Source organism: Eurosta solidaginis, chromosome X (assembly GCF_040869045.1).
Source record: "Eurosta solidaginis isolate ZX-2024a chromosome X, ASM4086904v1, whole genome shotgun sequence".
In the NCBI taxonomy this organism is placed as follows: domain Eukaryota; kingdom Metazoa; phylum Arthropoda; class Insecta; order Diptera; family Tephritidae; genus Eurosta; species Eurosta solidaginis.
The window spans coordinates 198,782,999-198,810,970 of NC_090324.1; the positions used below are offsets into that span (position 1 = coordinate 198,782,999).

Below are 27,972 nucleotides of genomic sequence, written 5' to 3' on the forward strand. Positions count from 1 at the left end.
ACGAAAGTTAACCCATATCGCGCCATCGATTTTTTGATAGGTTTTGGGTTCAGGAAAAAAAGTTCCACTTTCGCCTTTTTTTTTTCATAAAAAACTTCAATCAATTCTGCAATCATCCCCACTAATCCCGGAGTGGGCCGAGAATTTTTTTTTTTTATTTAATTGAAAAAAAAAACTTTAAAATTTTTTTTGTATTTTTTCCGAAAAGTACATTTAAAAACATATTTAAAAAAAGAAAAATGATCCCAAATGGTCAATTTTTGAAAATTTATAGCATTTTGAAGAAAAGACAGTTTTTTCAAAATATTTAAAACTTATTTTGAGTTGGAAAACGGTGTTTTTTTTTTCAAAATGCTATAACTTTTTCAAAAATTGACCGTTTGGGATCATTTTTTTTTAAATATGTTTTTAAATGTACTTTTCGGAAAAAATACAAAAAAAATTTTAAAGTTTTTTTTTCAATTAAATAAAAAAAAAAAAAATTCTCGGCCCACTCCGGGATTAGTGGGGATGGTTGCAGAATTGATTGAAGTTTTTTATGAGAAAAAAAAGGGCGAAATTCGAAAAATCTCGAAAAGCTGAAAAATTACAAAAAAAAAAACTTTAAGAAGGTTTTTGAATTTTTTCCGAAAAGTACATTTAAAAAAAATTAAAAAAAAGATCCCAAATGGTCAATTTTTGAAAAATTTATAGCATTTTGAAAACAAAAACGGTGTTTTTTTAAAAATTCATAACTTTTTTTTGGGTTGGATGAAAAAATTTAAAAAACTTCTGAAAAACGTCTTTCGTAAGCTAGAAACAGAAGAAAAACTTTCAGCCAATTCTAAAGGGGTCGGGTTCAAAATTGGTCGAAATGGGATGGAATACCCCATATGTTTTCGTTAGACCCATCAATAAGTATACCAAAATGATCAGGGGACGAGCTAAGTTGATTTAGCCATGTCCGTCTGTCCGTCTGTCCGTTTGTTTGAACGCAAACTAGTCCCTCAATTTTTGAGATATCTTGATGAAATTTGGTAAGCAGGCATATTTTGATGGGAGATTTGACATTTGTCGGAATCGACCGGATCGGACCACTATAGCATATACCTCCCATACAATCGATTGTTCAATAAGAGGGTTTTCGCCATTTCGGCCACAGCTAGCAACATCAAATTTTACCACAAGCTTACGTATTGGGCATAGATGGTTGTCTGCAAAAAATCGTCAAGATCGGACATGCGTTTGTATCGCATAATTTTAAGTGGGATAGGAACTATGAGACAAATTCGTTTTCATTGGCAACACTTTTACCCGTTTCTGAAGAAACCCTTAAAAAAAAATGGCAAAAAAATAAATTCTTTTCATCAAAATACTCCTAAAAACCCAAAAAATATTTTTTTTTTTTCAAAAAACTGTTTCCGCCAAAGTTTTTAACGAACAATTTTGAGTGGGACAGGGTATACATGAAAAAAACCTAAAAATCAAAGAAAAAAGTCAAAAACTCAAATTTTGCAGGCTCGAAAATTATCTTTTTGGGTATTCTTAGTGGAACTTTTTTTTCCTGAGCATCGAAAAATCGATGGAGCGATATAGATTAATAAATCGACCCAGCGTAATGTACATATGAGAAATTCCATATGAAAAGATAGGTCGACCTCTCCGATTTTCTTCAAATTCGGAAGACATGTAGTATTTGACGTCTAGAATTGTGTGTGAAAATATCTTTTAAAATTTTGAATATTTTGGATTTTATTGACAGTGTGGGGATAAATTTATGTGGGGATAAATGATTTCCACTTCTAATTAAACGTTTATTCAACTTCAAACTGTACGCTTATTTGTCAATAAAATCAAAATTAAAACTAGTACAAAATTTATGCGTGTTAATTTCAGGAGTTCTAGAATGTTAATGCTTGGGAACGAAAAATGAAAAGTGTTCTTACTGAATACGATTGTAGTAACAAAAAGGAATAAGAAAAAGTACCAATTCCGAAATAGTGCTGCCACCCGTGACAGTGGTGTGTAGAGTTCCCACACTACTCCCCCCAAATGATGGCTTGAGCTGGTTGAAAGTCGAATTTAACCTCCGGAACGGAAATACGGTGTGGCTGTTAAGCACTGCAATGGCAGGCTTGTTGACGTGGCCGGTTGCTGAGGCGAATTTGGCTGGTTGAACACCCGTCTGTGTGGGGTATTGCCAAAGACATCGTCGCTTGCCAAATGTGCTGGTTTCAGTCGTTCGATGTTAACGTTTATTTCTCTGCCGTTGTCGTCGATCGTGAAAACTCGTTCGTCAATCCTTTTTAAAATTTTATGCGGACCCGAGTATGGCTGGTCGAGTGGTCGTTTGGTTGCGTCGATTCTTAAAAAGACGTGTGTACACGTCAGCAAATCCTTGTGACAGAAAGTTTTTTGGCGGCAGTGATGTGTTGTAGGGGCCGGTCTGATTTTTCGCATATGTGTGCAAAAATCTTCGAGAAACGAAGTCCGGTCGACTGGTGAATCTCCATTGATGAAAAACTCGCCCAGCACACGAAGCGTCGTTCCATCGAGGTATTCCGCTGGTGACGCCTTAAGGTCTTCTTTGTAACATGTTCTTAAACCTAGCAAAACCGAAGGTAATGCTTCTGTCCATTGTGTTATCTGGTGGCACATGATGGATGCCTTCAGAGTTCGATGCCATCGTTCCACTAACCCGTTCCCCGCTGGGTGATACGCTGTAGTTCTGATTCGCTTGCCGCCAACCAAACGTACAAGGGCTGTGAATAGGGCACTTTCAAATTGCGTACCTTGGTCAGTCGTGAGCAGTTTGGGGCATCCGAAGCGGGCAATCCAGTGTGAGAAAAACACTTTCGCGACCGTGTTCGCCGTAATATCTTTGATTGGGACTGCCTCAGGCCATTTTGTGAACCTGTCAATCATAGTCATGCAATACCTAAAACCCTGAGACTCCGGCAAGGGCCCGACCAGGTCCAAGTGAACGTGATCAAATCTTTCGTCAGGGTCAGGGAATGACGTGGGTTCTACGTATGTGTGGCGGCCTACTTTGGAGCATTGACATGGAAGACAATCGCGGGCCCATTGCAAAACGTCTTTGTTCATTGATGGCCATACGCATCGCTGGGCTATGATTTTGACTGTGGCTCGGCCACTAGGGTGAGCTAGATTATGTAGTGCTTCGTAGATTTTTCGGCGTAACTGAAGGGGTATGAATGGTCTGATGTTGTTAGTTGAAACGTCGCAGTATACTATGAGCCGACCGGATCCGAAAGTGAGGGTTTGGAGCTTGAGTGAAGTTTCATTGCGAATTAGCAGCTGTTGCAGTTCGTCATCTTATTCTTGTGCGCGCGACAATTCTTCGTAGTTGATTGTTTCCGGAAGATGTATGGTTTCAACACGTGAGAACGTGTCTGCTATATGGTTGTCGGAGCCGGAGATGTGTTGAATATTAGTGGTGAACTGGCTTATAAATCCCAGCTGCCTGATCTGGCGTGGCGACGACTTGTCTGAATTTTGGCGGAAAGCGTAGATCACCGGTTTATGGTCAGTTCTTACAACGAATTCGCGTCCTTCAATCCAATGGCGGAAATTTTTTATTGCCGCGTAGATTGCTGTTAACTCCCTGTCATACGTACTGTAATTTTGTTGCGCAGGCGATAGTTTCTTGGAGAAGAAGCCGAGCGGTTCCCAGGTGTTGGTGTGATTTTGTTCGAGAACGGCTCCTATTGCTGTGCTGTATGCATCACAAGTGATTCGAATATCAGCAGTGGGTAACGGATGCACTAAAAGCGTTGCGGTTGCAAGTTGCTCTTTGATCGCAGCAAAAGCTTTTTCGGAAGCGTCTGTCCATGGCACCGGTCTTCGGTCATTTTTCTTAGACTCTTTTAAGAACTCGTTGAGTGGCGCCAAGACGTTAGCGGCGTTTTTAATGTGGCGTCGATAAAAATTGATTGCTCCAATGAATCTTCTCAGATCGAAGATTGTCTTCGGCTTAGGGAAATCGCGTAGTGATTTGACTCGGTCTGGCAACGGTGCTGAGCCCTGTGCTGTAATACGGTATCCCAGAAAATCGACGGCGGTTGAACCCAGTATGCATTTATCTGCGTTAATGCAAAGGCCAAACTGACTCAGTCTTTGGAATACCAGGCGGAGGTGTTGCTCGTGTTGCTTCTCATTGTTTGACGCAATTAGCAGGTCGTCGATGTAAGCATATACGAAGTCCAATCCGGATAGTGCTTCATTTATGAAGCTTTGAAACGATTGGGCTGCGATACGGAGACCGAATGGCATACTGACGAACTCATACAATCCAAACGGTATGATTACAGCTGTCTTGGGGATGTCTTATTCTGCTATTGGTATATGGTGGAACGCACGCCGGAGATCAATTGTGAAAAACAATTTTTTTCCTGCGAGGACGGTGGTATAGTCCTGCAAAAGCGAGATCGGGTAATGGTCTGGTATGTTCTGCTCATTTTGTCTTCGGTAATCTCCGCATGGTCGCCACTCTCCATTCTTTTTCCGAGCAATATGGAGTGGACTGGCCCAGGGGCTATTGGATGGTCTGGCGTGGCCTAGGTCGACCAAAATCTGAAACTCTTCTTAAGCAACTTTGAAGCGTTCGGGGCACAGCTGGCGTACACGTTGGACGAAAGGTGGTCCGGTGGTTGGTATATTATGCCCTATCGAGTGCTTGATGGCCGTACGGTTCGATGGATCATCCAGTAATTCAAAAATTCTCTGAGGATGTTTGTGAATTTGCTCGGTTTATTGAGGGCCGTTATCGCTGTGATTGGTGCTGTTGCGTATGCACCTGTGCTGCGAGAACCCGAGTTGGGGTCTATGATACACCCCCGTTTGAGGTCGACTATTAGTCCGTGTTCGTGAATTAGGTCTGCACCGATGATTGGGTATGGTACATTAGCCATACAAAAAATCTAATGAATTGGTCGACGGAGCCCAATATTGAGAGTCAGCTTCTACTGGCCGTATGTTTCGATGACAGTGCCGTTGGCAGCCTGCAGTCGAAATTGGGTTGAGGTTAGTCTGCCCTGACGAGGAGGGGGAGTGACTGAAATATCAGCGCCAGTGTCGACGAGGTATTTTGTGCCTGTTGTGCGGTCGTAAATGAATAGTCGGCGGGGTGTTGGTTTGCCGCCAGTGGTCGCCGAAACTACTGGGGGCAGCTTGCGTTTCCCTGATTCTGTGAAAATGTGCATGGTTGTGTGCATCTATTGGCACGTATCCCGAATCTGCGATGGTAAAAGCAGGTGGAAGGTGGTGAGCTGTTGGCGTTCGGGCTTCGAGGTATGTTGGGTGCCTTGTTGGAAGACTTGTTCTGTCTGCCTTCTTTTCCGAAAGCAGTTGTCATTGTTAATTTTTCAACCTGCTTGGCTAATTTGTTGATTTGTTCTCGTAAACTGTTGTTTGTGTTATCAGCTGTATGTGCGACTGGCATAACGTAACGATTTGATCACCATGAAGGCACATACACTCTGTATGTAGCTTATTCCCAATGGTGTGGATATGATTTTTAGGCGTGCTTTTTGAAAGCTTAGTAACATTTGTCCGGATTTTTACAGTATTTGTTTTTAATACTTCCGCTGTTACTATTATATCAATATGATCATATGTATTTAATTAGCGAGCTTTGCTCACATTGCTTTATACAATGGTTTTTGTAATTGATATTAGAGAAAAATTGTAAGTTTACAAACGGCGATGGTTACTAGGACATGTTTCTGAATTTCACTTCTTCATCAGCTAGCTTTTCGGGAGCTGAGCGTTGAACTTGAATCTCCAACATTCATATCAGTGCAAAGGTTGATACCTTTAGCTGCTAAGCCATATGAATGTCCCGTTGTTCGCTGTACAATTGGTCTCTAAGAGTTGCCTTTTTGTTTATATTCCTTTTGATCACCATGTAGGCACATACACTCTGTATGTAGTTTATTCCTAATGGTGTGGATATGATTTTTAGGCGTGCTTTTTGAAAGCTTAGTAACAAGCTCAAGTAACGCTCAGCTCCCGAAAAGCTAGCTGATGAAGAAGTGAAGTTCAGAAACATGTCCTAGTAACCATCGCCGTTTGTAAACTTACAATTTTTCTCTAATATCAATTACAAAAACCATTGTATAAAGCAATATGAGCAAAGTCCGCTAATTAAATATTGATATAATAGTAACAGCGGAAGTATTAAAAACAAATACTGTAAAAATCCGAACAAATGTTACTAAGCTTTCAAAAAGCACGCCTAAAAATCATATCCACACCATTAGGAATAAACTACATACAGAGTGTATGTGCCTACATGGTGATCAAATTGAATATAAACAAAAAGGCAACTCTTAGAGACCAATTGTACAGCGAACAACGGGACATTCATATAGCATAGCAGCTAAAGGCATCAGCATTTGCACTGATATGAATGTTTGAGATTCGAGTTCAACGCTCAGCCCCGAAAAGCTAGCTGATGAAGAAGTGAAATTCAGAAACATGTCCTAGTAACCATCGCCGTTTGTAAACTTACAATTTTTCTCTAATATCAATTACAAAAACCATTGTATAAAGCAATATGAGCAAAGCTCGCTAATTAAATACATATGACCATATTGACATAATATTAACAGCGGAAGTATTAAAAACAAATGCTGTAAAAATCCGGACAAATGTTACTAAGCTTTCAAAAAGCACGCTTAAAAATCATATCCACACCATTAGGAATAAACTAAACACAGAGTGTATGTGCCTACATGGTGATCAAAAGGAATATAAAAAAAAGGCAACTCTTAGAGACCAATTGTACAGCGAACAACGGGACATTCATTCGGGTAAGCTTAGTCCGGATTTTTACAGTATTTGTTTTTAATACTTCCGCTGTTACTATTATATCAATATGATCATATGTATTTAATTAGCGAGCTTTGCTCATATTGCTTTATACAATGGTTTTTGTAATTGGTGTTAGAGAAAAATTGTAAGTTTACAAACGGCGATGGTTACTAGGACATGTTTCTGAATTTCACTTCTTCATCAGCTAGCTTTTCGGGAGCTGAGCGTTGAACTTGAATCTCCAACATTCATATCAGTGCAAAGGCTGATGCCTTTAGCTGCTAAGCCATATGAATGTCCCGTTGTTCGCTGTACAATTGGTCTCTAAGAGTTGCCTTTTTGTTTATATTCCTTTTGATCACCATGTAGGCACATACACTCTGTATGTAGTTTATTCCTAATGGTGTGGATATGATTTTTAGGCGTGCTTTTTGAAAGCTTAGTAACAAGCTCAAGTAACGCTCAGCTCACGAAAAGCTAGCTGATGAAGAAGTGAAGTTCAGAAACATGTCCTAGTAACCATCGCCGTTTGTAAACTTACAATTTTTCTCTAATATCAATTACAAAAACCATTGTATAAAGATATATGAGCAAAGTCCGCTAATTAAATATTGATATAATAGTAACAGCCGAAGTATTAAAAACAAATGCTGTAAAAATCCGGACAAATGTTACTAAGCTTTCAAAAAGCACGCCTAAAAATCATATCCACACCATTAGGAATAAACTACACACAGAGTGTATGTGCCTACATGATGATCAAAAGGAATATAAACAAAAAGGCAACTCTTAGAGACCAATTGTACAGCGAACAACGGGACATTCATATGGCTTAGCAGCTATATGAATCAGCCTTTGCACTGATATGAATGTTGGAGATTCGAGTTCAACGCTCAGCTCCCTAAAAGCTAGCTTATGAAGAAGTGAAATTCAGAAACATGTCCTGGTAACCATCGCCGTTTGTAAACTTACAATTGTTCTCTAATATCATTTATCTTATATCTTTAAAATTATTGAAGTTTATAAAAAAAAATGTATGTTCTCAAAATTTTGAAAAATAATATGATTGAAAAATAAAATAAAATTTTTTTTCAGTGTAAAGTAATGAAGGATAGCACCGATTCTCTTTAAAAAAATCTGAAAGAAACTTGAACATGTTCTTGACCTACCCTTCAAATTTAAAAGACTGTTTTTTTTTGTTTTCGAGAAAAAAATTTGAAAATTTTATGTTGAATAAATCTATGATTTTTACGCACAGTAAGTTTGTGATAAAAAAATTGTTACACTATATAACACTTCGAAATGGCATAAATAGTATGAAAATGTATTTTTATATTTTAAATCAGGTCAATTTTTTTATTACTTTAAAAATTTTACAATCTCTCTCATTACAAGTCGATACAACTTTACATTTAATTTCGTTGCTTGGAAAGGGTATAAAGCTGTGGAATGTCCGTGTGGCATTGATTCGAACAGCTGTAGCGAAACGATCCTTTAGGAAATCTTTTTCTTTTTGGTAATCAGCTTTGGAACAGACACCAAATTGCATTGTTTTAAATTCATTTTTGACAGTATTAAAAAATTCAATTGGGGTAGTAATTGGTGTGGAGTCAGGACGGCATAAACTTTCTCGTCGAACAAATCTTTTAACAGTACCACCAATTCCATCACAAGCGTTTTTACCATGCGATGTGGCAAAAAAGTGCCATTCCGCTTTTATATTAAAGTCCTGAAAGTGATACATTAAATTAATAAAATTTTATTTATTTTTATATTGCGAAACTGCGCCATCTGAAAAGTAGTAAATTTTTTTAACATCGTGATCTCTGAGATGAGTACAAAGCTCTCAAATGTGAAGCTCTTATTCTTATCCTTTTCTACGCGATAAACAACAAATGGATAAACTGTAACCTGGTTGCTATTCCAGTGGTAATCCTGAACGGCGTTCTGTACCAGAAAAGTGAAATTTTCAGAGAAGTCACTAACTACTATGAATTCGCCTTAATTGAAGTTGCAGTGCTTTGAAGAACTTGTTTTGGCTCTTGGCTATAAAATTGTGTGTTAAAAGTATGAGTATCTTTATTCACTGTTTCTATATAAGAACGGTCTGTATTGGTCCATTGTAAAAATTCCAAACTTTTTATATTATTTACTTCAAATGGTTTTCCAAGTTCAATACTTATTCCTTCAAAACCTGGACAAGAATTACACTTTCTAAGTTGACAATTATGTTCGAATTTCTCACAAGTCATCTCACGTAAGACATCTTCGTATGTTTGAATAGAAATTTGGTTGGAGATATCTTTTAAAGCATCCATCATTAATTTGCAACTTTGATGAATTTTACAAACACATAATGTGTGATTTCCAGCAGCATCGGCCAAAATACATTCCCTAAGACGTAGTTCGGCAAATTTACTGACCAGATGACAATGCAATAATAAGAAAAAAATCGCCACTAGGTGGCGCAAGGATCGGGATATTCACAAAAATTGTATTTGTGGTCCGATTTGGCTCATATTGGGAACACATAATACATACAAGAATAGAAAGCGACCTATGAAGAACATCGCTGTTAGGTGGCGCAATGACGAGATATTCACAAAAATCGTATTGCTGGTCCGATTTAGCTCATATTTGGAACATATAATACATACAAGAATAGAAAGCGACCTATGAAAAAAAATTGCAGCTAGGTGGCACAAGGATCGAGATATTCACAAAAATCGTATTTGTGGTCCGGTTTGGCTCATATTTGGAACACATAATACATACAAGAATAGAAAGCGACCTATGAAAAAAATCGCCGCTAGGTGGCGCAAAGATCGAGATATTCAAAAAAATCGTATTTGTGGTCCCATTTGGTCCATATTTGGAACACATAATACATACATGAATAGAAAGTGACCTATGATGTCCGATTTGGAAAAAATATTACATACAGTCTGGTAGAGGTGATATCAAAATATTTTGGAGTTGGCGGAGGGACAAGCATACGTGGAGCAGAGTCGAGTAAAGTCTTTGGAAGGATTATGTATGGAGGACTTAGATTGTAACAAATTTTCAGGAAACAGTCCTTGTAATATTGAGTCACTAAATGAAATAATATAATAAGAAATAATAGGCAATTAAATAAAGAATAAAAACTTGAAAATAAAATAATTAAAAAAAAATTTTAAGTTAAACAGTTTTATTGAAAACAATACTTACATGAAATAATAATAATACTAAAAGCTAGCAAATAATTAGGTAGGTCCTAGGTACTATCACACTCCTCATCAATGTAGGGCGTTGAACAGATAATTAAATAAAAGCGTTGGACGCGTAAAATTTCTATCGATAGTCATAAGTAAGACCAACTGAACCTTAACAAGGTTATGATACGCCTCACTTTTTTAGAAATTTCACGCTCCCAACGCTTTTATTTAATTATCTGAGCAACGCCCTAGATTGATGAGGAGTTTGATGACTGGTACCTAGGACCTACCTAATTATTATTTTTTTTTTGAGTATTAATACAATGTTTCTTACAGACTACATTCCGAATTATATAAATTTACATTACAGAATAGTGTACAGAAGATTTAAGACAGCCTGTTTTGTCATTGTAAAATCAATGGCAGTAGTTTCTGACAAAATATTAAATTCTCTCAAAGAGCGCACCAAAGGTGCATTTCCAGCAAATGTGGTTTTTACTTTGGGTAGATAAAATGGATAAGATACACGAAGGTTACGTCTAGGGACATTGAAACATATTTTATGCAAGAGATATGGGCAATCAACGATGCCTTGAATCATGTTAAACGTAAACGTTAAGGACAAGATAGATCTACGGCTTTCCAGAGATTGCAAATTTATCAGTTTAAGACGAGCTGTATAGGCAGGAACCGGGTTTTCAAAATTCAGAAACCGTAAGGCAAATTTAAGGAAAACCTTTTGTAACCGCTCAATCCTCTTAATCGGAAGTTTATTATAGGGCCTCCACACGAAGACAGCATACTCAAGATGCGAGCGCACAAAGCTTGTAAATAAAAGTTTCAAGGTATATGGGTCTGAGAAATTAGTGCTGTTACGAAGTACAAACCCCAGAACTGAGTATGCTTTCGCGATAATGAAATTAATGTGGCTGTTGAAAGAGGGTTTTGTGTCAAATATAACTCCTAAGTCTTTAACTTCATTAACACTTAGCAGAGTAACATTTGGAATGCTGTAAGACGTACTACATACATTCAAAATTTTCGCAAAGGTCATTTTGAAACACTTATTGATATTTAAAGATAAATGTGATTTACTACACCATAGATAAAGAGCATTAACATCCTGCTCCAGCCTTGCTTCATCGAGAGAATCTTTGACTACAGCAAATTACATAAGATCGTCTGCATCAAACAAACACTTGGCGAATGAAAAACAACTTCCAATGTCATTAATAAATAAGACAAACAGTAGAGGTCCAAGAACGCTTTTAGTATTATTATTACTTCATGTAAGTATTGTTTTCAATAAAACCGTTTAATTTAAACATTTTTTTAATTATTTTATTTTATTTTATTATTCGAATAGTACTACTCGCTTTGAGCGGGACATTATGCGTCACTTACCTATGTATATACATAGCATATAGATGTACGCAGCAAAAATTTTGAACCATATATAAGGCTTATTTCATATGGCCAAAAGACTTATGGCATCAGACTTTAATTCTTCAAGCCATATTAATGGTATGGCGTATTCCTTAAAATACTCTTTATTACACTCAGCGTGCTTTGCACACAGAGTATATTAACTTTGATTGGATAACGGCTGGTTGTACACGTATAAAGGAATCGAGATAGATATAGACTTCCATATATCAAAATCATCAGTATCGAAAAAAATTTTGATTCAGCCATGTCCATTTGTCCGTCCGTCTGTCCGTTAACACGATAACTTGAGTAAATATTGAGATAAATTCGCCAAATTTGGTACACAAGCTTGTCTGGACCCAGAATAGATTGGCATTGAAAATGAGCGAAATCGGATGATAACCACGCCCACTTTTTATATAACATTTTGGAAAACACAAACAAAACTGATTATTTAGTAAATAATACACCTAGAATGTTGAAATTAGACATGTGGACTGATATTGAGACTCTTGATAAAAATTAAAAAAAAAAATTTTTAATGGGCGTGACACCGGCCACTTGTGATAAAATCAATTTTTACAAATATTATTAAACATAAATCAAAAATGGTTTAACCTAGCGTAACAAAATTAGGCAGAGAGGTTTCCTTTACTGTACGGAATGCCTTGAAGAAAAGTTACGAAATCGGTTAAGGACCACGCCCACTTTTATATAAAAGATTTTTAAAAGAGTCATGGATGAATAAAATACGCTATATCTTTGCAAAAAAGAGCTTTGTATCAATGGTATTTCTTTTTCCAAGTGGATTTATAACAATAAATAGGAAGAACTTCAAATTAAAAAAATGGGCGTGGCACCGCCCTTTTATGACCAAGCAATTTTCTATGTTTCGGGAGCCACAACTCGAAGAAAAATTAACGAATCGTAATAAAATTGGGTACACAAATTTTTGCTATAGCAGGAAATATTTCTAGAAAAAATGGACGAGATCGGTAAAAGGCCACGCCCACTTTTATATAAAAGATTTTTAAAAGAGTCGTAGACCAAAATAATAAGCTATATTTTAGCGAAAAAGAGTTTGTATCAATAGAATTTTACTTTGTAAATTGAATTATAACATTAAATTGGAAAACACAAAAATTTTTTAAAATGGGTGTGGCACCGCCCCTTTTAAAGCTGTTTTGCTTTCCGAAAAATTATTCCTTGATTTTATATTTGATTTGTGAGCGGATATCCTTGTCTTAAGTTTAGATATTGTAGTCCCTACATATACTTTCTGGCATAAGTGAGACCCGTCGCCATTACAAGGAATCTTGTGTACCCCATCGGACTTGACATACTTGGATATTTTATCCTTAACATTGTTGAAAATGCACCGGAGCGTATTGTCATATGTAAAGGCTAATCGTTCGTTTTCCTTATCATATAAGTTCGAATATTTTATCATTTCCGATAGCCCAGCGACATATTTTGCAGATTTGTATATTTTATCCTGCGATGTTTCTCTCACATTTTCACCACTGGGTCGAGAATAGTGGTTATAAATCAGTTTTTTTTATTAATTTTATAGGGAAGTTGTTGTCCTCCAACGTCTCTTTCATTATTTTTATATTTTTGTTATGGTACATCTTGTCGCTGATGGAAAGAACCCGCCGCACAAAGTTGTTGGCCGTATTAATAATTATTTTTTTCCCGTGTTGCGAGTTGAAGTTGACGAGTCTTCCGGATGCTGTTGGCTTCTTAAACCAATCCATAGTGAGCATGCTGGTTTTCTTAATAACAAGAGTTTCCAAGAACGGTAGCTTTCGACTTCTTCTTCTTTTCCACTTCTATTATAAATTTGACAGCCCTATGGTATCCGTTTAGGAGGCCCAGCATTACTTCCATGTCTTCCGTTCTAACTATGGCGAATAGGTCGTCGACGTATTTTGTGAATAATCGTGGTTTGTTGAACGAATCCTCCTCGAATCTGGTAAGCAGCTCCTCCATGACGATATCTGCTATAACGGGCGAAGCTGGCGAACCCATGGGCATCCCCGAACGTTGCTCATATATCTTTTCATTGTATTTGAAATACCTGTTCTCTTTTATGCAGAGCTTCACCACTGTCAGAAAAAGCTCTTTGGTCATGGACGTGTACTCTTTTATTTTAATCATTTTGACTCTATTATCTCGATGCTAAATCTGCAGGGATACTGGGGAACAACGAGACGACATCGAATGACACTAAACTCTCATCATCGTTAACATATGTGTCTTTGATTTTGTACTTAAATTCTATTGCGTCTTTAACGTTGTACTTAGATGAGGTGGTAAGATTTTTAAGAATTTGGACGACAAATTTACATAGATTATATAACGGACAGTTGATGGACGAACAGATGGGCCTAAGAGGAATACCTTCTTTATGGATTTTGTGACTATAACTACGTGGGGGAATGGCTGCTTTACAATTAAGGCGAAACTTTTCTTTCAAATCGACAACTTTATTGCAGTATATTTTTTCCACTATTTCATTGTTTTTCTCCTCTAGCCTATTGGTAGGGTCTCGCTTTAACACTTTGTACGTGGAAATATCGTTCACTATACTCTGTAACTTCTTGTCATACCCTAACTTGTCCATCAACACAGTAACGTTTACTTTATCGGCATTGAGGACAAGGATTTCTTTGTGTTCCTTTAAAAAATGTTTGGTGGAATGCAGGGTGTTTTGTATAAATTTGTCCCGAATCGAAGTTTTTACCTTTTTTAGGTGACCTTTTATAAGCGTCGTTAAATTGTTGTTTTCAACCTCTTGTTTCTCTTTATCCTTAATTGTTTGAATATAATTTTCTCCATCAGCTGTCGTTTTGAAAAGTGGGAATTTATAAATATCTGTGGGAAGTGCGTACTTAGGGCCTAGGGAAAGGAGCCACAGAATGTTGGTGGGTACTTTTATATTTGTTGTGTTGCATATCAATTTTGGTACCACCCTAATGTTCAGGAGTTCGCTATTGAAGAGGGCAGTAGTAAGAACTCTTGACAAACAAACTTAAAACGACCATCAAAAACACACAAGCGAATAAATACGAAAGTCTTAAACATAAGCAAACACAACTCCTGAACATTAGGGTGGTACCAAATGGATATGCAACACAGAGTTCTTCGCTATTGAAGAGGGCAGTAGTAAGAACTCTTTACAAACAAACTTAAAACGACCATCAAAAACACACAAGCGAATAAATACGAAAGTCTTAAACATAAACAAACACAACTCCTGAACATTAGGGTGGTACCAAATGGATATTCAACAAAACAAATATAAAAGTACCCACCAACATTCCATGGCTTCTTTCCCTAGGCCCTAAGTACGCACTTCCCACAGATATTCATAAATTCCCACTTTTCAAAACGATAGCTGATGGAGAAAATTATATTCAAACAATTAAGGATAAAGAGAAACAAGAGGTTGAAAGGAACAATTTAACGACGCTTATAAAAGATCAGCTAAAAAAGGTAAAAACTTCGACTCGGGACGAATTTATACAAAACACCCTGCTTTCCACCAAACATTTTTTAAAGGAACACAAAGAAATCCTAGTCCTCAATACCGATAAAGGCAACGTTGCCGTATTGATGGAGAAGTTGGAGTATGACAAGAAGTTACAGAGTATAGTGAACGATATTTCCACGTACATACAAAGTGTTAAAGCGGGACCCTACCAATAGGCTACAGGAGAAAAGCAATGAAATAGTGGAAAAAATGTACAGCAACAAAGTTATCGATTTGAAAGAAAAGTTTCGCCTTAATTGTAAAACAGCCAATCACCCACGTATTTATGGTCTACCTAAAATCCATAAAGAAGTTATTCCTCTTAGGCTCATCTGTTCCCCCATCAACTCTCCGTCATATAATCTATGTAAATTTCTCGTCCAAATTCTTAAAAATCTTACCACCCCATGGGTGGTGCCCATGCGTTCGCCAGCTTCGCCCTTTATCGCAGATATCGTGATGGAGGAGCTGCTTACCATATTCGAGGAGGATTCGGTCAACAAACCACGATTGCTCACAAAATACATCGACAACTTATTCGCCATAGTCAGAACGGAAGACATGGAAGTAATGCTGGGCCTCCTAAACGGATACCATAGAGCTGTCAAATTTACAATATAAGTGGAAAAAGATGGAAAGCTACTGAAAAACCTCTTGGGGCTTCGATATCTCTGTAGTAAGTTCCCAAGGGGTTTTTTGTGCTCGTTGAAAAGAGAGAAAGAAAACGGAAAAGAACACACAGCAGATTAAATTCAAGAATTTAACAATTTAATAATTTGCACTTTAAAGTTAACTCACAATGTGTAATTCAAAAGCTAATTCACAATTTAACTAACTATATTCAGGTTAAGTTATACAAATTAAAAGAAAATCTTACCTATAACAGGGCTGATGGCTGCAGTTGTCACGGAGGTTTCCAAAAAAGAAGTGAAAGAGTTTCTTTGTTATAAAACGCGTTCACCCCTCAATTCCGTCGAAAAGCGGTTTTGAGGGGTGATTGAACGAAAGTAAGTTGAATTAGAAAGTCGCGCACCAACACATACACATACGCCTGCACGGACATATGTAGCCGTTGGTGTTAGTGCGCGAAGGTAGATAGAAGCAAACACAGATAGGTTATATTAGGCTGGGTCACTATTGGCCGTGCTTATTCTTGGTTTTAGCTTGATGGCCTAAACATGCCGACCCCCCTTGCTAGAAGCAACATCGGTAGATTCCTGGGGCCATCTTCCCTGATCAACTTAATACTAACTAATATATAAATGAACAAAATTCATGAGTGTACCAATAAGGGCATCAGCATGGCGGTTTTTTGCTTGACACAGTAATTGGTATTTCGGTTCCATCCGTGAATCGTGGAGCTGTAGTAAAGAAAGAATAAACGTTAGGAAATAGTAAGTGGTTGAGTTCAATTTTTTGCACCTCTTCTCACACGAATGACACGTGAAGTTATTTCGAGGGTTGAGGAAGATTTAGGAGCGGCATGCCCCAGACAAGAGCCAGCCAAATATACTGCTCTGCGCTAAAAAAGTGCCAAACGTAGATGGCAAAGTGCCCGGCAGTATCAGCTCCGGATATATATCGGCTCCCAACACGAGTCGAACCGGACTTGAGACAAAAAATGTTGGATCGGCGAGCTGCATATGGGTATACGGTGTCGCGACCGAGGGGTCAACATTCGCGCTTGGACTCACACGGGCGTAGTTGGGAACGATCGGAGCGTGAATCGTGAGCCTACGGTTCTGCCCATGTTTACCCCTTATTCGCAAGAGGCACCCTCGTTGTGATTCGTAGTTTTCCTCGTCCAGGTGTAACGGTCGAGTCAGGTCGCGTGAAATTATCGAAGTTGCGGCGCACGCGTCGATGAGTGCGCGTATCAGGTGCAACCGCCCTCGCGTCTCGATTTTGATCACGGAAGTTGGCGATATTGATGTAAAGGGCCGAAGTGCTACGATCTCCCGCGTGATTTTCCCCGTTCTAAAGGCAGCTGGCAGTCGTCGAGAGTGTCGCTCCAGCTGGCCCTGCGAACCTATTCTATCCAACTCGTATCCTTGACGGTGGCGGAAAGTCCGCGATTCCGCTCCTCGTATATGTTGACGCCGGTTAGGGCTGCGGAAAGTCCGTGATTCCGCTATTCCCTTGTGACGATCTGAGCCCCGCTTCCTGGCTCTTTAATGACGTTGGTGTGTAACGGAAAGTCCGTGATTCCGCTCCATCTTTGCGGCGTTCGTGTGCGAATAGGGGCCGGAACTTCCTTGGTTCCACCTTCCTACTGCTGGTCGGGCGGAAAGGCCGTGATTCCGCTCCGGCTTCGTTCAACTCTCCTTCTTCTAGCTCGCGTGGCCCGCTGTTAGTTCCTATTTCTGATGCTTGAAGAGACAGGATGTGTTCGTCTTCGCTATCCATCTTAACGCTCCATGGCCTGGTATCAACTTCCTGGGGCTCCGGATTGTCGAAGTTCTGGTGCAGCGTGGTGTGGTGGTCCCCTTGGCACTGCTGACAACGTCCTTTGCTCGTGCAGTCGGCGGTGCGGTGTGCTACTGATAGGCAGTTGCCGCAGTACCGTCCTAAGAGCCTTGATTTTGTGTTTTTTTTTTTAACACAAATTCGATATACAACGCGGTTTTTATGTAAATTATCTTTATGTCCACGCGATTTGTTTAAAATGGCAATTACTTCTTTATGGCGGTGCGCTTCGTGTGCGATCTGACAGATTTATCTTTAAGTGTAGCCACGCAGTAAGCTTTTGGCCGGTCAGTATGTTATCTTGGCTGCAGCAAGATGGCAAAGAATGGCCAAACCAGGAAATAAGCTACACCACAACCATGGAAGAAAAAAGGTTATAAGTCGACACAACCTCTGTTAACCGTAAAGACAAAGATATTGTATACAGGTTTTCCGACCTTTCCCGGGCTTTAAGAGTTGTGTCCTACGTTCTACGGTTCTACAAAAGGACTCATTTCAAAACCTCCTTCAATGAAACATCACTGGCGATTTCACCCATTGAGATCAAAGCAACGATGTGTCGACTGATCGTCAATGCTCAACGAAACCATTATGCGGAGGAGTACAGAACACTCAAAGAAAAAGGGTCAATCAAGCCAAAGAGCGATTTACAATCCTCGCACCCATTTATCGATGAGGATGAGACAATCAGAGTCGGGGGGCGGCTCGCGGCGTCCAAGGCCCTCTCGTATAACGAACTCCACCCCATAATTCTGCCCTATCATAGTGGACTGCCTCGTCTCATCGCACGATTTGTCCATTAAATCTCGTTACATGGGGGGAATCAGCTTATGCTGCGCCTGATCCGAACACAGTACTGGATAGGTAGGTAGGTTGAACTGGCCGGTCCATGAGGACCTCACATAGACCGATTGAGTCCGTAGTGTTACCAGAAGTTTGTTTTAACGACCAAACCGAAAAACCCTATCAAAAACCAGGACCTATGTTATAAAATAACTCCGTCCTCTTGGCAAATACTAGAAGCTTCCTAGGACTTAAGCCACTTGCTGCTTCTAGATCTGACAGCTGTATCACTCCTAATAGCTGGAGTCTTAGCCTGGCAAGTGCAGGGCAAGCGCACAGAACGTGCTCGATCGTTTCCTCCTCCAACCCGCACTTCCTACATCTGCTATCACTGACCAAGCCCAGTTTAAAGGCAGAAGGCAGTGTCCAGTCAGAATACCCGTCATGAGTCTACAGTCCTCTCTTTTTAATGATAGGAGCAACTATGTTAGTCTAAGGTTGTAAGACCTACACATAATCTTCGACACTTTACAGCCCCGCGCTTGAACCCACGCCTTTCCCGCTTGGTCGATCATATGCACCTCTCGACTTCGCTTAATCTCGCCCAACCTAATTGGGGCATCTACGGAGCAAGCTTCAAGGGATGCGTCCTTTTTAGCTAGTTCGTCCGCTTTTTCATTCCCATCTATTCCCATATGCCCTGGGACCCAATATACATGTATGCTTCTCCCTATCCCGATTCTCTCCAGAGACTGCTTGCACTCTAACACGCATTTAGATGCTTGACTGTCAATATAAAAGTTCACACGGTTGCAGCTTAAGCTATTCTCTTCCAGGGTTTCTACTGCTTTGGTTACGGCTAATATTTCCGCTTGGAAAACGCTACAGTAATCCGGCAGCCTGTAGGATCTGCTTATTTCCGGATCAGCGTAGTATACCGCAGACCCTACTCCTTCCACTACTTTGGAACCATCGGTGTACACATGTATCGCCTCGTCCGCCATTTGCGCACCCTTGCGCCAACCGTCCACCTCTATTGTAGCCTTAAGATCCCCTCGAAGCGCAGATAGGGAATCATGTAGTCTGTTCGTCTTGTGATTGATGACGCTATACTACTATGGCCATATGGTCGGCGCTCAAGCTGCCCCGAAGCACCGAGCCTGGTTGCGGTCGTTAACGCTTTGTTCTTTGCTACCAGGTCTACAGGTGGGATGTGCAAAATGGCATACAGTGCAGCCGTCGGGGTTGTTTTCAGGGATCCCGTAATGCTAAGCATCGATAGTCTGCATACCCGCTCTAATTTTTTGAGGTATGTTGTTTTTTGTGTGGCTTTCCACCAAACAAGAACTCCATATTATAGAATAGGGCTTACAATCGCTGTAAAAACCCAATGAGAAAGAGAGGGCGATAGGCCACACGTACACCCCAGCATTCTTTTACATGCATAGAGTGCCGTTGAGGCCTTCTTGACCCTCTCCTCTACGTTGAGTTTCCATGACAGCTTACTGTCTAGGATGATTCCTAAATATTTTGTGCAAGGTTTCTCCTGTAAGGTCATCCTCCTAACTTAGGCCTGGTACAATTTGGGACCTTGTACCTCTTTGTAAACAAGACCATATCCGTCTTCTCCGCATTGACTTTCAACCCGACATTAGATGACCAAGTATGAATATCGCGAAGCGCCCGATCCATCAAAGAACTAATCGTTGGAAGGCACTTTCCAATTATGAAAATTGCAACGTCATCTGCGTAAGCCGTAAGTTTTACGGGTCCCTCATCGAATTGCCTGAGCAGTTGGTTGATGACCAGCGTCCACAGCAGAGGTGATAGCACCCCTCCCTGCGGCGTGCCCCTGTCCACTGATTTCGTGGCCTCGTACAATCCCCATTGTGTTGTAATCTTTCTGCAATTTAACATGCAGCCGATCCATCTGATTAAGGCAGGATGTACTTTAATGTAATTAAGACCATCCATAATCGCCCATTTTGGAACATTATTGAAAGCCCCGGCAATGTCCAAGAAGACTCCTAGAGCATACTCCTTATATTCCAGGGATTTCTCTATGCTTATTACCACCCTATGCAATGCGGTGTCTACCGACTTGCCTTTGGTGTACGCATGCTGTGTTGTGGAGAGCAGCTTTTCATCCACGTTGGACTCTATGTACACATCTATCAGCCTCTCAAAGGTTTTGAGCAGAAATGATGTTAAGATAATGGGTCTATAGTCTTTGGGATACACGTGACCGATCTTCCCCGCCTTTGGTAGAAAAGCTACACGAGCAGTTCTCCAAGAGTGCGGTACATGATTCAGTCGTATGCACCCATCGAATATTATTTTAAGCCATTCCACGACCGCCCTACTTGAGACCTGTAGCATGGCCGGGAATATAACATCTGGGCCCGGCGATCTTCACTGCCCACTCGATCTTGGTATCGGTCACCAAGCCCGGCACTACTAGGTCCGTGATCGAAGTGTGAGTGATGTCTGCTGGCTCCTCTAAACCGTCTCCCGATGGGAAATGTGTATCGAGAAGCACCTCAAGGGATTCCTCACTATTACGTGACCATTCCCCGTTCTCTTTCTTTATTAGTCCCTGGACTATGTTTCCCTTTGCTAGGACTTTTTTCAACCGTGCTGTTTCGCTGGAGCACTCTATGTCCGTACAGAAACTTTTCCATGAGTTTCTCTTCGCCCTGGTAATTTCACGCTTGTAGATCCTCAGTAGATCCCTGTACTCGTCCCGACACGCTTCGCTTTCCGCGGTCTTTGCGAGCTTAAACATTTCTTTTACCTGTCTTCTTAGAAGACTCAGCTCATTGCTCCACCATGGCGGCTTTGCTTTTCCTCTGAATCTTCTTAGAGGGCAAGCTTTGTTATACGCAGCCATAATCGTCCTTGTTAGGAATTCATTCGACTCCTCCAGTTCCTCTACATTAGCAACCTCTTTGGGTTGTCCCAGTTTTGTTTCTAAATGTTCCTGGAATTTAGTCCAGTTCGTTGACCTAGGGTTTCTAAAGGTTCCTCCCTTCTCCACCCTCTTTAGGAGGATGTTGAAGCTGATATACGCATGGTCGGAGAAGGATGGTCTATCAAGAACCATCCAATCATACCTAGATATATCTCGCTCGGAGCTCAATGTAATATCCAGAACATTGCTGGATGTTGGACCAATGTATGCAGGGACATTTCCCCTGTTGGCTATCTGCAAATTGGTTTGCAGGATGTAACAAAACAGAGATTCGCCTCTCTCGTTCGTATTTGCTCTTCCCCACGCATTGTGGTGCGCATTTGCATCTGCGCCTATGACCAACCGCCCTTTGCGCCCTTCCTCCTGTACTAGCCTTTTGCACTACATCGGTGGGACCTCCGCAGCATGGGCCATGTAGCAGGACGCCAGGATAAATGCCTGCTTATTCTTTTGCTCAACGGCCACCGCCACGAGATCCTCAGTGGTGTAATTAGGCAGCATATATGAATGCAGCTGTTTCCTTACCATTACTACAGCTCGCATCCGTCCTTCCGTTTGCGCGTAGTAAACGCCAAACCCGCGCGCGCTATGTCCAGAAACCTTTCCCCCCGATGAGAGCCACGGCTCCTGGATCAGCGCCACGTCAAACGAACCCTCCTCAAAGGTTAGGAGGAGTTCGCTCGACGCCACTTTACTGTGTTGGAGGTTTATCTGTAGGACTCGCAGCACCATTGGGCTGTTTGTCCCCCTCCAGCACCTTCGTCTTGACGTCGTCGTCCTCCCCTTGCCCTTTTGGTTTAGAGTATTCGAGGTCCCCTTCAGCCTCTCGTGACTGTTGTGCAGGGTGTTCCTCTGTGCGAGTCACAGCACTATTTAGCGGCTGGTCCTCTTCTAGCACGTTCGTGGTGACGTCGGGGACCTCCACCTGTCTTTTTTCCCTTAGGCTTTTGAGGTCCTTTTTACTTCGCCCACCTCTAGCGTGTTAGGGTTTTTATCCTCGGGACTTCTTTTCCTGAGTCGCATGTAAATTTTGCCAGTGCCAAAGGACATTTTACCAAGCTGCGTGTACAAAATATCCTCCGCCTGCTTGTTTATTTGGAAGATGTAGAACTGACCATCCTCGGTAGGCCGAGATACAGTAAGTACCTTCCAATCCTGTGTCGGTATGTTCAGATTCTGATTCTGCAGAATTCGCAGTGTATCCTCCGACTTCATCACGCATGGTATCCATACCTTAACTTTTGGTACCGTGGTGATTTGCGCTTTATCCACCACCTCAAACCGCGCGTTCGTGCCTTGCCTTTGGAGGTTTGGAACCACTTCCTCCAGCCACCGCAAGCTCGCGATGTTGTCGCACGCTATCATCTTCACACCATTATACCATCCCCCCGAATCAAAGGTTGGAAGGGGCTTACTTGGTTGTTCCCGCATCATCTTAAGCATTAAGCTAATAAGCTCCCTTTCCACAGATCTCCACCTTTCAGTAGTCATTTGTACGAAAGGACTGCTACGATCAACCAGCGCCACAGTCAGTGACTGCTTTGCCACATCACTCATCTTCTCGGAAAAAGCAGAAGTCTTAGTGTTATCTCCCTTTGGCACCTCCGAGAAAGCCGGAGTATCAGCGTTAACTCCATTTAGCGCCTCCGAGAAAGCCGGAGTCTTAGCGTTATCTCCCTTTGGCTTATCTCCTACTTCCGTAGTTGGAACTTTCCTCTGACTCGCAGCTTCCGAGGTAGTTGCTACCTCGCTATTGGAGCCCATCTGCCTTACAGCTTTGGGCCTACTTGTCTTGTCTATGCGACTGCCCTGCCTCGCGGCTCTAGGACTGGGTCCTTTCTGCCTCTTGAAAGCAGGCTTGTCGCCTTCCGCCGAACGTTGCCTCTTCATTCTGCCATTCGACGCTTCTTCCTCCTCGTACCGATTGCAGAACCGAGGGTTTCTCGCAGCAAACCTTTTGAACTGCCTTCGACCTACTTCTACCGCTTCATGGGCCCATTCCAAGCGCTCGATCTCCACTTCTGTTGGGTCGACCACTGCTCCCAAGCGTTGTACAATTCTTAGTGCTGCACGGTACTGCGAGAGAGCTCTTTTACTTCCTCTGCTCCGTACCCTTCTCCACTCTTCTACTCCGTTTTCATTTGTGTGCTTCTCCAACACGGAGTTCATTGAATCAGCACTACTCTCGCTCCCCGAGTCCGACGCATAGCTTAATTTGTATTTGTCGTCCTTGGATTGCGACTCAGTCCTCCTCTTTACATCGTCCTTATTACAGTCAGGTAATGAGTCGTTCATCTTGGTCGTACGACCACCTGCCCGACAAGGCGGGCTCAGCGGTCCAGTATTATATACGGGGAAAGAACCGTCCGCCACAGCAACGCCCCTTACTGTGGAAAGGCCATTAATACTTCCCGAGGTGGCCCGGTATCGGGAAGGCTCCGTTCGAATACAGCCGAATTTATCCCCTGGCTGCAAATCGTCCAATAGCACGGTCCGCATAACACCCTGGATTAGGGGGTTGGCAGTTCTTGGTCACCGACATCCCGCCGCCCTCGTATGAGGCGAAACGGCGTAGATGTCAGTCCTAAACAGCTCCGCCTCATAGTCGGGCGCTATGGAGTTTGGCTAAGCCCTCACACCAACGACAAGGTGCCTACCATAGTGAGGGCACAGTACTGGATACCTCGCGTGAAAAATATGATAAGATCAGAAATTCACAAGTGCAAGGTGTGCGCAGTGCATAGGAAACAGGCGCAAACACAATTGATGGGCATTTTACCGACCGAGCGAACCACCTATACCCGGGCATTCACTAACACCGGGGTAGATTTTGTCGGACCCTTTGAGATAAAGAATTATCAAGGGCGAGGCCTGTCGCGTGTCCAAGGAATATTTCTGCCTCTTTGTGTGTTTCTCCACTAAGGCCATCCACTTGGAAGCGACTACCGATCTGAGCACCCGGTCATTCTTGGCGGCTTTTTGCCAGATTCGTCGCGCGACGAGGCTGCCCGAAGAATGTGTATTCCGACAACGGAAGCAATTTTGTCGGGGCATCAAGAGCCCTCAGGGCGGAGTTGAAAACCTTCATGGCTGACTCACGCGCCGAGGTAGTAACAACCTATACATACCAAAATCTGAGCTGGCATTTTATTCCTGCGTCTACCCCTCAAATGGGGGGATTGTGGGAAGCGGGAGTGAAAAGTTTTAAATTTCATTTCAAAAGGGTAGCATCCAACCTTAAATACACCTTTGAGGAATTCTCTACCCTGCTTTGTAGGATAGAATCCTGCCTCAACTCCCGCCCCCTAACACCTTCTTCAAATCAACCTTCCGACCTATAACCATTAACCCCGGGGCACTTTTTAATAGGGGGACACCTATTAGCACCCCCGGAGCCAGACGCGGACGAAAACCCCGCATCAATTATCAATCGATGGCAGCGATTAAAGGCCCTACACTACACCTTTTGTCGACGATGGAAGACGGAATACCTCGCCGAACTTCAAAAAAGGAATAAATGGCGCCAACCTAAAGCAAACATGAAGCTTGACGATTTAGTTGTTATAAAAGAAGACAACCTGCAACCCAATGAGTGGAGGCCCGGGAGGGTTATCAACCTCCATCCGGGGTCGGATGAACGAGTAAGAGTAGTGGATCTCATGGCGGCAAAGGGAAATGTCACAAGACCCCTCACTAAACTCGTGCTACTCCCATCCAGCGAAGAGGATCAGGGATCTAGAGAGCCGTAACCGAACCCACGACCCAGGCCCGAAACATACAACCTACGACCCTCCCCCCACCCCTCCTTTTCAGAGATATATCTATCTGTTGTAAACTGGCATGCGGAGAAAAGATACTTTATACCAAACATGCAACCTACGATCACACCCCCCCCCCCCCCTCGCTTCGGTATTGCATACAATTTCTGGAAAAAATTCGTCTTGATTACACTGTGCGACAGTAAAGTATACAAAAACTGTATACTCAGAACTTCATATTGGATTTCTTTCTTTTTAAACGTTTCGAGTTAAAAACTTACATCGTAATTAAATCCAATTCTCAAAGTTGCTCCTCATCTACTGTTGTTGTAGTAGTACCAGCATCAGCAGCTACAGCGTAGTGTCCTTTTATTCATCCTCATCCTCTTCTTCTTCTTCTGCCCACTCATTTATAAGACTCTTGACACGTTCAGACGTTTGTGCCGCATCAGTATCACTCGTTCTTGTCTTTTCACTACTCTCCTCAATTTTCTCACGAATTTTTCACTTTAATCTCTGGTTGCCTAGCGCCAGTGCCAAAAATCGATTAAACGGTGAACCCAAATATAGATAATCATTGAACTCCAACACATGTGAAACATTTCCCACCGATTTATCAGAACCATGTAACGATCCAACAATATTGCCATTCCAATCCAATCTTACAATTGTTTGACGTTTAGGCGCCATAAATAACGTGATCTCACATTTTCCAATAAAATGTATGAATTGTTGTGCCAATTTATTAGGATGTATTGTTGATTAGATGGAATGGTAGTTCGAAGAGATTTAGAAGACGTGCCAAAAATACTCGGATGTTCACTGTCGGCGGCAACTACTAGTGATACCCAAATACCTTCGGCGTCGGGTGTCAAATTCAAACTTCTATTTCTTGTAGCGATAGACACTCGCCGCATTTGGAGTCAGATTGAACTCAACCATGTACATTGTTCCCACATGACACTACACTTGCACTTACGCTTACATTCTGAGCAAAGATTTTTACATATCTTAAATATAAACAGCGTCATGTAAACACTCACCTGCCCTTATCGTCAGTCGGTTGATTCATAATTCTTGTTTTTACCACAACAGCTGGTGTTCCCATAATCGCAGCCACAAATCCAGCACAAATAGATGAAAGTGTATGTACCGTATGACAATCAGGCATACTCAATTTGACCATTATCATATGTTTATAGTATCATATGTTGGGAGATCACCAAGATTAACAATTGCTGCGCGTTGTAAATTCGGTACGCTACCTTTCCATAAACCAGCTATACCACCACGACGTATAATTTCTTTAAAGACATGTGCAGCACCATGAACACGTGCAGGTTCGCCCATTAGCCGGCTTTTGCCCTCCATTTGAATTTGTACCTTAACAAGATCAGCTGGTGAAGCTAGCCATTGTGATACTGCTCCTGCAGACACACCACAGAGAGCAGACTTCCACAATGGTAATGTTATATGGCCATTCTCATCGCTCCCCAATTTACGACGTAGGAAATCATAGCTACATATACGTATGCCACTATAGACTACATGACGGTAAAGTGCTGGTGAGACACCTTACCACAGCTTCATAGTGCCCTACTCCCTGACAACTCCATAAGCTGTCGCTATCATACCACGATACTTAGGCTTAATGCTTGCATTTGTATCAACTGCTGCTTCCCCCTGAATTTGTAACCGTATTTTAGTCAGAACTAGTGGATAGGTGGCTAGTTCCGCAGCTACAACGAATACCACGTAAGTGCAAGCAAATGAATCTGCATAACCATACTTCACTGGACGCATTTGATTGCGTGTAGAAGATGTGGCCGTTGGTGGTAGAGGTGGAGAACACTCTGCACCGGATTTACTCTGCGTTTGGCTTTGCATAGTTTTATTGATTAAAAGTAGACGATTTGGATATCTCTTGTAAAAGAAAGCCAAAAATTATAGAATGAGTAAATAAAATTTAACAAAAAAATTACTGAACGTTGTCCCTCATGCTCATGGCAAAAATATATATAAATATTTAATAATGCTGCTGCTTAGCACAATTGCACCCAGTTGATAATAAAATTTGATTGCTGATTGCACCTTGCCACAAAATATCCGGTTTTAGATTTTACTTTCACTAAAGGTCGAGCCGGACCAATTTGAATTGAATGATGAAGGAATGCTGTTTTTACCTTTTTTCCAAATATGCAACCTGAAAGGAAAAGAAAGAAAATGAGAATTAGTATTGTGTGTAAAAAAATTAACTGATGCGTACCTCGTTTTTTCTCATCAATGACAGGAAATTCATTGAAGGGTAATACAATCCACTTTTACAATAACACAATGTACACTTACAAAAATACATATGGTGTTGCCAGATGCTAAGGCTGCGCAAAATCGGGAAAAACGCAATGACATTCTTATTTTTATCTTTTCCATTTCTTCTTTTTTGGACCGTGTTTTACGGATTTGAACAAAGGTTATTAAAATATTCCCAAAAGATGACTTAACCCTTTTTATGGCGAAAAAGGAGAATTTATAACCTGAAATAAATGATCTTCTCCAAAATATCCTATTACCACCCAGATCAAATACACCTGATTTCTTATAGTGGGGTTAATGTACAATTTATTTATCGCATTTTACAATATTTTTTTTTGATTACACTATACAAATGTAAACTTAGGGGAGGAAATAAATAGTTAGATGCAGCGGCGTATATGGGCGGAAAGCCTCAACTCAATTTAGACCAATCGCGTCCCGAATGCCCCCCAATATCTCTTGCACCACCTGGGTGCAATCAGTCATCTCCTGAAAGAACTCAAAGGCCACGGGACAACGCGATAGATCCAGTGGAGTCGGATCCCGAAGAAAAATCACCCACTCCGATAAAGCCGGCACCAGAACCTTGCCTGGGCACGTGCGCCAACTCCGAACGTCAGCTGTTCCTGCCCCTCGTGCAGGCTCCGTAGCTCCCTTCCTCAGTCCAACTCGTGGTGCTGGCTTCACAATCTATAGAAAACAAATGAA

The 27,972-nt window shown here is 41.4% G+C and overlaps 1 protein-coding gene and 1 pseudogene across 1 annotated transcript in view; both read right to left on the reverse strand.

Annotated features, from left to right (window-relative positions):
- LOC137235367 (nuclear factor 1 B-type-like) overlaps positions 1-27,972 on the reverse strand; it is a 957,540-nt gene that overhangs the window by 490,068 nt on the left and 439,500 nt on the right. The gene's annotated exons all lie outside the window — the stretch shown is intronic.
- LOC137234592 (mitochondrial uncoupling protein 4 pseudogene) lies at positions 25,991-27,128 on the reverse strand (annotated as a pseudogene).